Source organism: Cyanistes caeruleus, chromosome 14 (genome assembly GCF_971803275.1).
Source record: "Cyanistes caeruleus chromosome 14, bCyaCae1.hap1.1, whole genome shotgun sequence".
Lineage (NCBI taxonomy): Eukaryota > Metazoa > Chordata > Aves > Passeriformes > Paridae > Cyanistes > Cyanistes caeruleus.
The window spans coordinates 5,595,563-5,609,753 of record NC_141714.1 but is presented as its reverse complement, the minus strand read 5'-3'; the positions used below and the strand labels follow the sequence as shown (position 1 = coordinate 5,609,753).

Below are 14,191 nucleotides of genomic sequence, written 5' to 3'. Positions count from 1 at the left end.
ATCTACAGAGAAAGCTCAGAGAAGAAAGCAGGCAGGCAAACCCAGGGAAGTAAAATTTGGCTGTGTTATGCTGGGTTCAGAGCCAAGCCAGTGTTACCAGCCAATATCAGTGTAATCCTGACAGAAGGAGCCCACTGATCAAACAGAGGAGATAAACACTCAGCCCTGCCTTCAAAGGGTGCTAAACTCCCCAGTTGTTTCCCTGTTCTACAGGGAACTCCCAGCTCTCAGCAGCTTTGAAGACTGGCTCACTGTCTAGGAAGATAGCTGGGGGGAAAATACAAATCAAAAATCCCCCTGGGAATGCTCATAAAGTTAATTGGCATTATCTAGTCCAGTGGGAAGGGCCTAAAAACCCCCAAAAACTTGGAGCTTGGGAAGGAAAAGAACATGAAATGAAGGAGGATTGGGAGGGGGGATCAGTAAGTGAAATTCTTTCTAAATCTGTGCATTGTAGAGACACAAAACTCTCCCTACAAAGAACATGTACCAGCTGTAGATTACTTTGCTATTTTGGCAGTAGCCTTAGTTAAAACACTGCAACTCTCTTGAAGCCTATGGATGCAGCTGGAGCTCAAGAGGAATTATGTCAAAATCTTTTGTCCTCTGTGTGCAGCAGGTTTCTCTCTGTTGTCCTAAACTCTGAATTTCTCCTCCCAAGCCATGCACAGGTGCTGCAGCTCAGTTTTGGGAATGCAGAAATACACCCAAACTTTCAGAATTCAGACTGTCAGGTCTGGAATGAATTGGAGATCTCAAAGGATCAAAATTCAGAATCACTTTGCAGACACCTTGAAACATTTAAAAAAATAAAACCAGCAGAACTGTGAAAATAAACCATTTATTATACCAAGAAGGTAGAAGAAAAAGAGCCAAGCATGTAATACAGTATGAATAAACACATCAATTGAAATATAAATTCCTGTCTCTCCACAACTTTAATTTCAGTGAAAAGAACAATATGATATATGCAAATTAAGAAGTTTCAAGAAGAAAATGAATCACCAAGCGCCTCGCTGAAATGCTAATGTGTTATTCTGTCACTTAACTACTAAAGAAAACTCATTTGAAGGCACCTGGGCTGAGCATACCTGGTTATTTTTGTAGAAGCAGAACAAGCAAAGCAGAGAGCCATCACATTTTAGCCACAACTTGTCTGTACCCATTTGGGAGAGCACCTCAAGTGTGCCAGCTGTATCTGATGCAAGGGATAAGCTGGTAAAAGCTTTTGAACGTTACAGGGGGTGAAGTGAAATGGTTGGACCACTACAAAACCAAGGGAGAAACTTGTCAATCACATTAAAAAGGAAAAAAGAAATCACTGGAGATCATCCTTCTCTCCTTTGTAAAACAGGTGCAACAGCACCAGAAGACATCAGTACCCTCCACACATGACAACCACTGAACCAAGTGTTTCACAGAAGGAAATGCATTACCAGATGTGTGGGTGATCAATTTTTCAATAAAGTGAAGTCTGAAAAAATAAAACTTAAAAGCATAGTTTTAGAAAAAAATTTAAAGAATGTAAAGGCAGTTTTCCCCACACTATCACAAATATTACAGTGTCTCTCCTGTCACATCTGTAACTGTGAGCTGTTATATAAATTGCACTTCAATTGCACACAATGATAGGAATTAGGAATAAACATAAATAGCTATTTGTTCTAAGATGTAGTTCACATTCAAGTGCTGTTCTGTGTATCTGTTATGTGCAGATAGACTTGAAACCAGAAAGACAAAATGGAGAGAATAAGATGAACAACTTCTTTTAAAAAAATACTAATGCATTAATTTTCTCTTATCTTTTGTGAATATGAAGTTATGAACAAAATTAGTTCATTCTTCTTTCTAGCTCTAACTAATAATTTATTTCTGTCTTTTTACAGATAGGGAAGTACAAAAAGTGACTAGGACTCAATATCACCATGCTGTTCACAGACATTACCCACACTTAAAAGGACTTGATACCAAATTGTCAGTTCAACCTGTCTGGATGGAGTTCAAGGTACAATCCAAGTAGATGCACTGTAAGAAAAATTTACTTTAGACAAGATTGAATCTAGGTTGTATTTTGCTGTTTGCTATCATCTTATTACAAAGTAGCAAATCATTGAAATAAGGGCTTAAGTCTAACTTGGGTACTACATCCATCCTTAGTAGGTGAAAAATATATAATCCTCATAAAGATATTTTCTCTCTCCTCTTGATATCACTGAATCATTTCAACTTCATTAACAAGTTGCCACTAAACCAACACACTCAAGTGAGGGAAAGCAGAAGCAGTTTAGCAGAGAAATCAGATTGGATAAAGATTTTTAAAAAACCCCAACAGATATTTCTGTTATTATATTTCTAACAGTGTTAATATTCAGAAAACCACTAGTAAAAAAAAAAAAGCATGCATGGAAACAGTCAGAAGAGCCAGATTTAATCTCACTGGGAGCAAAAAGAATGGAGTGCTCACCCCTAGGCAGGTTTTCTGTTCCAAGCCTTGGTAAATGTATTTAAAACTGACTGGATACTCCCATGAAATAGGACTCCATTGTTCTGTGGCTAAAGATATGGAGGTACAACTGAAAATCTGTTTTTAACATAACCTACAGATCAGCTGAGCACCTTTTCTAAAATCTGGGGAATTCTTGAGTCATTGAGGTAGTACCAATTCCATTTGGCACCATGGATCTGTGTTCTAATGTTGGTGAAGTTTTAATTCGTTTAACCAGTTAATAAAATAACTCTCATTTGAATATAGTATTTGTCTCAGTTCCATAATATCCTGCAACAAGCAGATAACTAAAGCCACTACTATCTCTAGTTTTCTTTGTATCTCAGGCTTGTATTTTAGGTATTTCTCTAACCCCTTGAGTCCTGGAATGCTTTTTCTGTACATTTTTATGTGAGCCAGCATAAACCAGCAATTATAAGTTCAGGGCTAAGTTTCTAAGTCAGAACAGAAAAGAACTTCTTCAGAAGCATATAAAGTTTGATTTTATTCTCAGGAGTCACATTCATATGCCATTTGTTGGGCCTGTGAAATATGGAATTTTTTTATTTTCTTTTTTTTATGTATGTCACCATGAATAACTACCTTATTTCAGAATATCAGTGTTGAAACAGCATTTGCTACCAGGAAAAGCAGAACCCTCCTTCTACAGCTATTGAAGAAGTGGGGACTCAGAAAACTCTTAACAGAAAAAAAAGTTCCCATTTTCTTGCTTCTTAGAAGCTCTTGTTCACAAGCCAAGGAAGCTTGAGGTGAACAGGAAAAAAAAATTCAGGAATAATAACAAGACAAGTTTGAAGGGACCTAAAAAATAAAGAAAAACTATTTTTTTTAAAATCACAGAACTGTTTTTACTGTGTTTTTTAAATGCTTCCTGTAACAATAAGGAAGTTTGCCACTGTTTTGTTAGAGAAAAGGACACATATGGAACCTGCTCTGCATTTGTGTCAAAAATAGGATCAAGAAAGTCAAAATTCTCGTTAAATTGATAAGTCAATTCAGTTTTGAGCAACTAATTGGTCTCCAGACATCCATCTCTAACAAATAATTCCACAACTCTGTGACCAGAAAATGATGATAGCAAAACATGGGAATCAGATCAAATGCAGTCATCTAGCTATTCAAAATAGGAAAAAGTATGGCCAAAAACTTAAGTGACTCAAAACTTCAATATATTTAGAGTACTTCAAGGGTTTTTTTAGCATGCTCTTATTGTCTAATATTTATTTGCTTCTTGATCTAATCTTTAAGCAGTCCCAGACAGATAAAATTTAATAGAGTGGCAAAAAAAATCATCCTAAAATTCGATGTGTTTCAAAGCCCACCTCATCATTGCCTGCTGTGGTACTGTAGTGACGAGGTTGAAGCTGTTTTCACTGGGTATCATCACTCCAAGGCTTTGGCCAGCCTAAGGCATTCCACAAGGGGAAAGATCTGCTTGAATTCCCCTTCTCACTAATGCCAGGGCAAGTATCACATGCCAGTGACTTCTCCTAAACAGGGGTTATGGTGTACACTCATCCATAATTACCTAAAAATTCCTGAAAGAAAGGCTATGACAATTATATTATCTAGAATCTGTTGCTGTTTTGTGAAGTGTGAACTATCAAAATGCAGAATTAAGGTGGGTTGTACATGACTCATCTCCACTCTGCCTCTCTTCTCCATGGATTAGTAAAATCCTGTGATAGTTTTCTAATTTGATATATCCCCTCATGATGGGATAAATCACACCAGAGAAAAGAAATGAGGGGCTTCATCTTGCTGCTGACTGAAGAACCAATATATTTATGGTGCCTTAAATTTGTTTGTTTTTTTTGGAGACAGCTGAATTTAAGGAACTAATTCTTTCTCAACCTGTTCATTCCACAGTAATGCTTTGAGGCAATTGAATAAGATGCTTGAATTTAAAGTCTCTGATGGCATCACAAACTCAGCATGTTGTCTGTTTAAGGGCAAGAGGCAAACCTGGGTAATTTGATAGGCAAATTTAATATACTCCCCTCCTACCCTGCTTTTTGAAATGACAACAGGCAGAAGCTGAAAAGGCACCCAGTGATATTGCACAGGGTGTGTCCTGCTGTAGGCTAGTTTGAAAATAAAAACAGCTAGCCTTGCCACAGAAAACCCATAGAAGAATGAATATTTCCACCTCCATGTGAGAAATCCTGAAGTTTCCTGCAGAAAACTTGTGGCTGAAAAAAAAAAATCACAGAAAACCAACACTGGGTATTCTCTACATCAATCATTAATTAACCATAATTAATCATAATTAACCTGAAGTCCACAAAAAGGATTTATTGAAGCTTTCAGATGAGGAGGATGGGTTTGTGCTGATGGGATTTCATTCTTAGCACACGCCCCAGCAAATGAGTTCTCTGCCAAGAGCAGTTACAGGTGTGGGAGAAGTTCATGAAAATGTGCTGCCTTTCGGGGCCCCAGCGCTGCCAAGGAGTGATGCAGCTCCTGGTCACCACATTTCACAGACCCCTGCTCTGCTAGGTCACCCCCAGAGGAATGGAGGTGCTCTCCTGCAAGCTGGGGATGAAAAAACCTATTAGCACCAGCAGATGCAAAAATGGGAAATAAATGGTGCAAATCAGCTGGTTCCACAAAATGCACAGGTGCAAACATCTGGATCATGCAAGCATGTCACTGAAAAAGTGCTCTCAGAAGAGAGCAGACTGTATTCTTATAGAGCTTCTGAAACTGAAGCCCCTTGAAAAATTAAGTATTCCAAATTTAGAATTTGCTTAGAAGCCTGGCTTAAAGGTTTTTTTAATAAAAACAACCTTGTTGCATATTAATTGCCAGGTTTCTCAGCTTCAAAGAGACAGGTTTGTGCCTATTTGTAACTTTCACAAGTACGATCATGAACACTTATTTTTTTGCTTTTGTTCTTCAAACCCATTTCTAAACTATACTAAATACATGTCCTATGGCATTAAAATATGAAAAGAAAATTAGTTAGAACTTTTTCCTTTTCTAATCTGTGCAGAAAATGCTTGGCAATAACCAAGGAGGCCAGTACAAAAAGAACTCTGCATGTATGTTTTTTGTTTCTTCTTCTCCAATTTTCTGTTGAAAGGTAATCACAGTAAAGGCAGCAAATCCTGATACTAAAAGTACACTATTCACTTATTTGTGCTTACTTTATTTTTCAGCAACTTAGAAACACAATAACTTCAATGTTTATTTACATTGAAACACATCCTATGTTTCCAAATTCTTTAATGGCCATCTTTTAATGCACTTAGCAAGACAAATCAAGCCAATTTGTCAAAACTGGAATTAAGAGCTGGTTGCACACAATCACTTTTGTCATGGAGTACAAAGGCAGTTTCTCCAAACACATTTTTGTGCTGAAACCTCTGAGGATTCCTTTCAAATTGTATCTATGGACAGATTCCACATCATCTGCTAAGCCACAAACACCTATAAATTCAAATTACTGTGCCTGAGACTAGTTAGATCTGAACCTTTCACTTTTAGGTGCTGAACAAAGATACCATGAAAGGCAGGCAGCATTGCTCTTATCTTCATAACAGCTTTTAATTGATTGATTTGTCCTTGCACTTCAAAAGCTGCTCTTCAGGTTTTTTTCTACTGTAGAACACTTCTACAGCATATATAAAAGTGAAAAGATGACAATTGCAGAATGCCTGAAAAATGAGCTCTCCCTAGGAGTTCTCTTTCAGGTTCATGACTTGCTGAGACGGTTGAGAAGGAAAACAACCATGTCCTACTGGGAATATCTCTGTCTCTGTTAACCCAGCATGGGTAACCTCGAGTTTATTCAGACTGCAGTTGTTCTGTTCTGCCTGCTTTGCCTTTGGCATGTCAAAAGTCAAGGGTTTTTCAGAGGGGTGACCAATTTCAGTCCAATGTTTTCTTCCTTGTTTTATTCCATTTTTAACAAAAAAATGCCTTATATGTTAAAATTTAGTAGGGAAAAAATTTCCTGAGCACTTGAACTAAAGAAGCCTCATTTACAGAAGATTCAAGTCTCTTGATTAATTGCCTTTTTAAACTGAATTATACTATTTTTTTCCTGACACTTTCTACAGCATTTTCATGGAAACATATGAGCTGCCAACCTCAGCTATATAAATAAGGTGATGGCATCAAAAATTATTAGGGGAAAAGCCTGAGAACATTCATAGTGTGCCTCACTGTCAAGTATGTTTGAAATAGATCATGGAACCAAGCAGTCCAGATAGCTGCTTCTATTCATGCCAGGCTCCTGAATTTTTAAAGCATGCTTTTCATGACAGCAGTTTAAGGAATATCACATATTTTTGCCCAGATACAGAACCAGCTCCAAGCCAATCACCTCAGAACAGCCTGAGTCCTTGGAGAGGCTGAGGAAAACAACTCTATCCCTGGGGACTGTTACCTTTCCTGTCTCTAGAAAGCTCTTCCCTGCAGGCCTGAGACCCTGGGGACATCATCAGCCAGCCTGCTTCTGAGCTTAGGAGCCCCAGAGGTGTCAGGAAGCTTCTTCTCCTGGCTGCTTCTGCTTTTCATAAACTCTGTGTTCTCCTCCTCTCTGGCCCCTTGCTGCTCTATTTTTATTGTCCTTTCTCCAACTGAGTTTGTCAAATTACACTGTCTTAATAAACACCAAGATCAAATCACAGAAATAAAACCTTTCCTTCTGCCATGCTTCACCAGGCATATTACACTCCTTATTATCAGTTATCCACAATGCCATGTCTTCTCAGCATTGAACTCCAATCTGGTTTTCATATCACTCATCTGTCAATTTTACTATATGCTCTTAATTCCTTTAAATTACCTTAGATTTATCTAGCCTTGTTTCCAACTTCAGTCCATCCATCTTCTCACTGCTCTTTGTGTTTTCCATCAACAGTTCTTTACTACTGTATTTCTCTCTGCTTCAGAACACTTACCACAGGGGATTTATCAAAATAAAATTATTCACTTCATCTCAAAACACTTCAGACTGCTCGTCAAAAGCATCTAGGAACAGGAGTACTAAAATCTTGGAAAACAGTTTATTTTTCATATAGATTCATAAAGTTTCAGTATAAATCCTCATATATGTTTGAAAAATTCCTTAATCCTGTAAAGATTTCAAAATACACTCAAAATTGTCACAGATGGGTCAGTCTCTGGTTCTGGTACTGCCTGGTGGGCACAGAAATGTGTGAGATCCTTTAGTCACAGACTCACCTCAACTGCCTGGGAGCCAAATAGCATCCAAACCTACAACAAATAACTTTATATACCCTTGTGGGTAATATTTTGTGCTCTATTATATGGCTTCTGTCTCAGCCCGTCCATGGATAGCTGTTAGTGGAAGGTGGGACAGATTGAAAATATAATGTATTGTTTGTTTTGGTGTGGTTTTCTTTCTATGTAGACATTATTCCACATTCAGCTCAGTAAAAAGGCATCTTCCAGGTATGCAGAAAGTTCAACAACCATTTTTAAGAATTCTTAACATTCTTTAAGAATACCCCTTTTCTGGCTCACAATGCTTTTTCAGTGATAAGGCATATGAAATTTTATTTTCTCTGCTTCTACACTGAGAGAAATCTTTGCCAGCAGAGATTCATTTCCAGGCTGATACACCAGCAGAGGGCTGGCCTCCTCCCACACGAGCAATGCACAAAAAGTCTCACTTCATCTTTCCCTTCTCCTACCCCCAGGAACTGCACAATAACCTGCCCTGGATCCTGTGTCTTCAAGAAACTCAGTTTTGAAAACCAAAAAACAAATACACTTGGTTTGAAACATTTTCTGGCAGTCTGGTTACTCTCTTCACCTGTCACTTTCTCTGCTCCTCTTAGACCTATTTTAGCACTGTTTTGTCAAGCTTTTATTTCTTCCATATTGCCTCAAGCTGCTCAGCTACTTGAATAAACCCAGTAAGAGACACAATGTACCAATCCCACGCCCAGGATTTCTATTTCCCCACATATAATACCCTATCTCTACTCTTTCTGGAGACCCTGATTTCTCCTTTTTTTTTTTTAAGGCCAAAAAAAGTGCACCTGACCCATGCTCATATGTCAAACCTGACACAGCCCTCGCTGGTTTACAATAGGAGAAAGCACTGCCTCAGCTGAGCAACCTGCACGACCTTTTTGTATTTCATTTCTATCTGATTGAAAAGACCTGCCATAGTGACTGCTTGCTTCACATTTGCTGTGCAGTTAATAGATCTTACAGGGGAAAAAGTATCATTTTATTAATTGCTCATATCTGATTGGGTTCAAATTCTTACTGATACATTCATCTTCTCAGCTACACATTCCCCTTAAGACACCAAGTCCTCTCTTTTAAAATCAAACAACAAAAGTTTAACACAGAGTCAATTGTTTAAAAAAAAAATTAAGTATGTCTTATTTTCTAAACCAAACATTATCCTGCTTCTCCATGGAGGACAAACACCTGTATTTCAGTGCTATAAACAAACTGCAAAAAGCACTTCAATGCATTTAGAAGCAATTGTTCATGGAGCAGATGAAGTAGAGCTTGTGAAGTGGCAAGAATTAGTGTGGGAGGAAAAAGAGCTCTTCTGTAGATATTCTGACAAAATCTTATTACTAAATAGAAAACTACAAGAGTAGATAAGATGAAATGATATTTTGGAAATTAGAATAATTGTTAGGGTACAAGTTCAGACACAATAGATAAGTACCTGCCAGGTGGTTAAGTCCTGAGGCTAACAGAGAAAACAGATAAGCTGCATTACAGAGAAGATTTAAATTTTCTTTAATGCTAACATGTAATTGATTGACTTTGCTGTATGCTTCAACAGAATGACAGCACCTTAACCATAACCACATACTTGACAAGGGTTCATTCTATCTGGCTGAATGTGTGATCCATTACCTATAGAAGGAAAGAAAAAAAATTCTCTTCTTTGGCTTTAACATGAAGGAGCTCCCTAGAAAAGCATGAATTTTTATTTCATTTTAGCCATGTCCACTAAAGCATCCTAGAAAGTGTGTTGAATGTCAGAGATGCTCTGCTGCTCTGACAGGCTCTGCTGGTGCCCAGCAAAAGCAGCAGAGTAAATCCCTTTGAGCTACTGCTCTGAACAAAACAGAAAAAGCCTGAAACCCACATGCAGAAAAGAGAAATAAGGCACTAATTTCATGCCCTAATCCCTACACTAAGGCAGAGCCATGCCCAATCATATGCAGAAAGAATGCTAAAAAAAACCCTGTAGCCCTGATTCTAAAATTTATAGTGTAACACAGGAATTGCAAAAGATTTGAATCACAGGATAAATGGAATTATAGTGACTTCATTTTCTGCCTTGCTCCTCTGGAGAGGAATTTTGGAAGAAAAAAATAAGATTTCTCTGAATCTTTTCTGTGATTTACCAAATTTTGGGCCCATGCAATCTCACCAAGGTACGATTCAATAAGGAGAAGGAAAATACAAATACAAAATATAATATTTCTGTTTCTGAAGTTAACTCTAGCTCTGAGATGTTGGTTAAAAAAAATAGGATAGATTTTAATATTATCTCCAACAATAGTTCAGGAAAAATTACGTTCTAGAGGTCTGAACTTCACTTCTTTCTCATTTCACCAGTAGGTCCCTCATTAAATGCTTCCAGAAATCAAAATGAATACATCAGCAGTTTCCCAGTGTGTGCTTTAGCTCCCTGTGGACACTACCACTTCACAGCTTGAGTGAAGCTAAAACATTCAATCTTCAACAGGACTGGTTTACTTACCATTTTAGAAAAATTTCTTCCAAAATATCACACCACCTTGCAAGGAATTAAGCCTCAGATTGTTTTTAATATGAAAATGCTGTTATCCTATTTTCTGGGCAGGCAAAGTAAATCACCAGGTTTAAGCACCTTTTTACCCCAAGGCCTAGCAATAAAGAACAACCAAGGTATTCTCATTTCCAGTTATATACCTCACCTACTGGAATCTCCCTGCTTCATCGTGGGTTGCCCTCTCTTACTGGTGCAGAGGAAGCAGACCAGAAAAGCATCACTCTCAAAACAGTTCAAAAACTGCTTCTCATGTAGCTTTGAGCTACCACACTTCAGCACAAATCAGAGAAGACAGTGCCTTTCCCCTGTGAGCCAGTCCTGAGCCCGTGCTCCTGCCCAGTGCAGTGTCCTGCCTGCCTGTCCTCACTGCCCTGGGACATCCAGCACCACCCTCACCTCTTCTGCCCATTCAACCCACACACAACATTCTTGAATTAATTCTGCTGTCCTAGCCAAATCCCATTTTAGCTGATTACATTCAGTCTGCCTAACATGCCCCCTGTGGTTTTCAGGTTGTTCTTCACTTTTCTGCCCAAAGATTTGTGCAGCTGTCTTGTGCAAAACAGTATTTAAGGTTTTTAAAAGAGGAAGTCATTTCAGGTCAGACACAGATTTATTGCATTGGTTTTCCTTTCTGTACACTTACTTAGAAATTAAGATCATACTGACATCATTATATTTTCTGTTTGCATCCTAAGCTTTTAACATTGTCCACCTTTAAAAAAGTCAACGTGGTAAGTGATGAAATTTCCAGATAAAGTAATAAAGATTAAGTACCAACACAAGACTTGAAAGGGACATAATTTTCTGCTGGAGCCTTCAGCTGCAACACCTCAGCAAAACCTCTGATCAAGAAGAGCAGCAAGAAAAGTTTAACTGAATTTTGTTCATACAGTGCTAATAGATTAGCATTGACCAAGATGGGATCCTCCACTTAAAAAAGTCTTCTGAGGTTGAACTGTGAGATGTTTTATTAGAGCAGGCCCAAGCCAGAGCGATTACTAATTGAAACCTGAAGAACTGTACATAATTAAAGTGTTTCCAAGGTTGAGCTCCTCTAGTCAGTGGTGACGTGGTCACATCCCTGCTGGCACACAGACACGGCAGCCAAGACCACACGTTCTTAGTGACCAGCTGCTGATGTACAACTTGGTCACTCAACTGAGAAGAAAACTCTTCAGGCATTGCCACAGATTACAAAACTTCAGGAAGCTGCACAGCTGGCTTTGCTCTTGCAACCCCAGTCTGTTTCTGCTGATATCAGATAAAATTGGTAATGAATTTCTTCATAATCCAGCTCTGCATTGGAAGGGATTTTTCTGCTTCCAACTCCTTAGGTGGCTCTCTACGTGTTCCCTTAGGCTTGGCCAGTTTAGCCCAGCACTGCTTTCTGCTTTCTGCACCCTGTCCACCAGTTTTGCCCTCTGTGGATCAGCAGGCTGATTACAGACGAGGCAGATGATCAGGACTTTCCCTAAGGTCATTCCTCAGTAAAGCACATGCACTTAACTTCAAGCTGCATCAAATTCCCATCAAAATCAGAGCTAAACACTCAAGTGTGTTTGGGTTACTGTCACCCTGAAAACTCAGCTTCTGAGCTTGCTAACATAGTTTTCTAAGGACTTTCCCAGGACAGTAACTGCAAACATAGGTATGTGTACATTCTTTCTGTTACACGTCTTGTGATGAGCATCTCTCATGGCCAGAGCAGTGGGAAAGTGTTATCCTGACCATCCAATCCCTGGCCATGGTCAGAAGCCTATAAATCCTGGGGGGAAAAATAAACTCTGCTCTTTCTTTGCCACGCCTCAACCTGTGTCCGTGTGATCCATTGATCTTCAGCGGTAACAGGTTACCACACAAAAAATGTGATAAAGGAAAAAAGATCACGTTACATATGAAATGCTTTTCTTAAACAGAAGGAGGCTACATGGAAAAAAGGGCAAGTATCTAACTCTGCACAAGGAATCCTTTAAACTTTGGCAGATTTCCATGTCTGCCATCAAATTGTATTTGGATAATTTCTTTTTCTGGTAGCCACTGTTTAACACAGCTGTGTCCCTCTTGATTACCAAATGAGGGGTCTCTCCTCCTAAGGTGCTGTTGTGTAAATGTGCACAGTGTGATTTCCTTCCTCATTGTGTTTCAGGAGAATCCAGGAATTTGGGAATTGTTATGCTGACCATGGTAAAGTGCTGTATCCTCTCAGGATCAATAGGTTTCACTGCTGCAAAGGTGTGACACCTCAGCCTTTCCATCACAGAAAACTTCAGTCTAAGGAGTCATCTGTTATTTTTCACTGACATCCTCTGGGTTTACACACATTCTCCTCAACCCTTGGTACAAAACAAGGCATAGCAAAATACAACATTCCCTAGTAAGTTTATTACTTACTGGTAGTGTAATGTTTACAGCAGTTAAATAAATTTATCTTCTGGTGGTCCTGCAATCAACTTAAGAACTACACTGAGATATGTGATCTGGCCATGGCAAAAAATATCTCCACATGCCTCAGTTCAGCATCCTCAGCATCACATTCCTTGCAGCTTCTGCAGCCTTGCTCCTCTTCAGCCAGAACAGACATCAAGAACCCCTATCAAATTCAATGCTTGTGCATACAAGACCGTAGCTCAGCACCCCAAAGCCAAACAGCCACAAGCCTACCCTGACCACAGCAGAAAACAAGCCCAAAGCACCAAGATCGTTTTGTAAGACCAAGGAAGATTTTTTAAAAACCCATGGTATCCTGAAGGTCTGGTTTACAATATTCTGAGCAGTGGTAAGAAAGCAGGCTCCTCTACCACAGGCTGCCCTGTGGAACTGCAGTCAAATCTGCAATGTGCAGGACAAGATTTGTTTGCTGCTGCTACCCCCTGAGAGGGCAAACAGGTGAACTGAGATGACTGTGAACAAACAGTGCAGGATGAAACACAGAGATGTGAATCAGAGGGATGTGTTTCCAATGAGCTGCTCAGTTTCTCACAGACAATGCTGGCTGGCACAGAAATTAGGCATCACAGGAGCATACTCTTAAAAACAGCATGGATGTATTTTTTTTTCATTAGATTTAAACAACCCATGAATGTTTAACCTATGGCTTAACTGCACTAAAGCCACACTTCTGTCATATGAAGTGTTGCCTCATTTAAAAGCCAGCAACTTGTTTTCTGTGATAAACACAAGTCATGGGGTCCCTATACCAACAAATTGCTAAAAACATTCCCTTTTCTTCGACTGCTTTTAAACTCTACTGCCAGCTGGTCAATGAAAGCATTATTTGTTCCTTGACAAGTGGTGAAGTCCTTTCAAGGCTACATTTCACAAAAAAAAAAAAATCATTCCCAGCACAAATTGCTTTCAAGTCAATTACTCAACATTTATTTTCCTTCATGAGTATCCAAAGAAATGCACTGGGTTTGGACAAAAGATGCTGCATGTCAAGATCAATTTGCCATCTACAATGCTTTTATGTCTATTCTCCTGTGACTCTCCTTTAGTTTAAGCACTGAATTTCTCTTGACTGCCTTATCCAATCCCCCAGGATGCTCAATTGCACAGGGGACTGCAAACTTTGCAGTCTTTTATTTGACACTCCTTATACAGCTACAGAAAACAGATGTAGCCCACTTCACTCATAAGTAATTAAAAATATTCATCTAGGCATAATGTGTCTTTTTATTTCCCCCATGAAAACATTGAGTAAGTAGTTCAGCAGCTGCCCCATCATCTGTGTGGTACCTTCACAAAGATGTGCTGCAACTTGGCTTATTTTCAGAGTACTACTACATTTAATAACAAAGGGTCATTACACCAGTGTCAACACACAAGAACATGGCTGCTCTGATCCCTCTAATTATAATCTGCTACAGCTTTCTACAATAAATCCACTGAACTGACTTTTTCTCATGCCAGTAAGC

The 14,191-nt window shown here is 38.9% G+C and overlaps 1 protein-coding gene across 1 annotated transcript in view; it reads right to left on the bottom strand.

Annotated features, from left to right (window-relative positions):
• Nucleotides 1-14,191, bottom strand: part of LOC111929355 (leucine-rich repeat and calponin homology domain-containing protein 2-like) — a 108,720-nt gene that overhangs the window by 2,822 nt on the left and 91,707 nt on the right. The window lies entirely within an intron of this gene.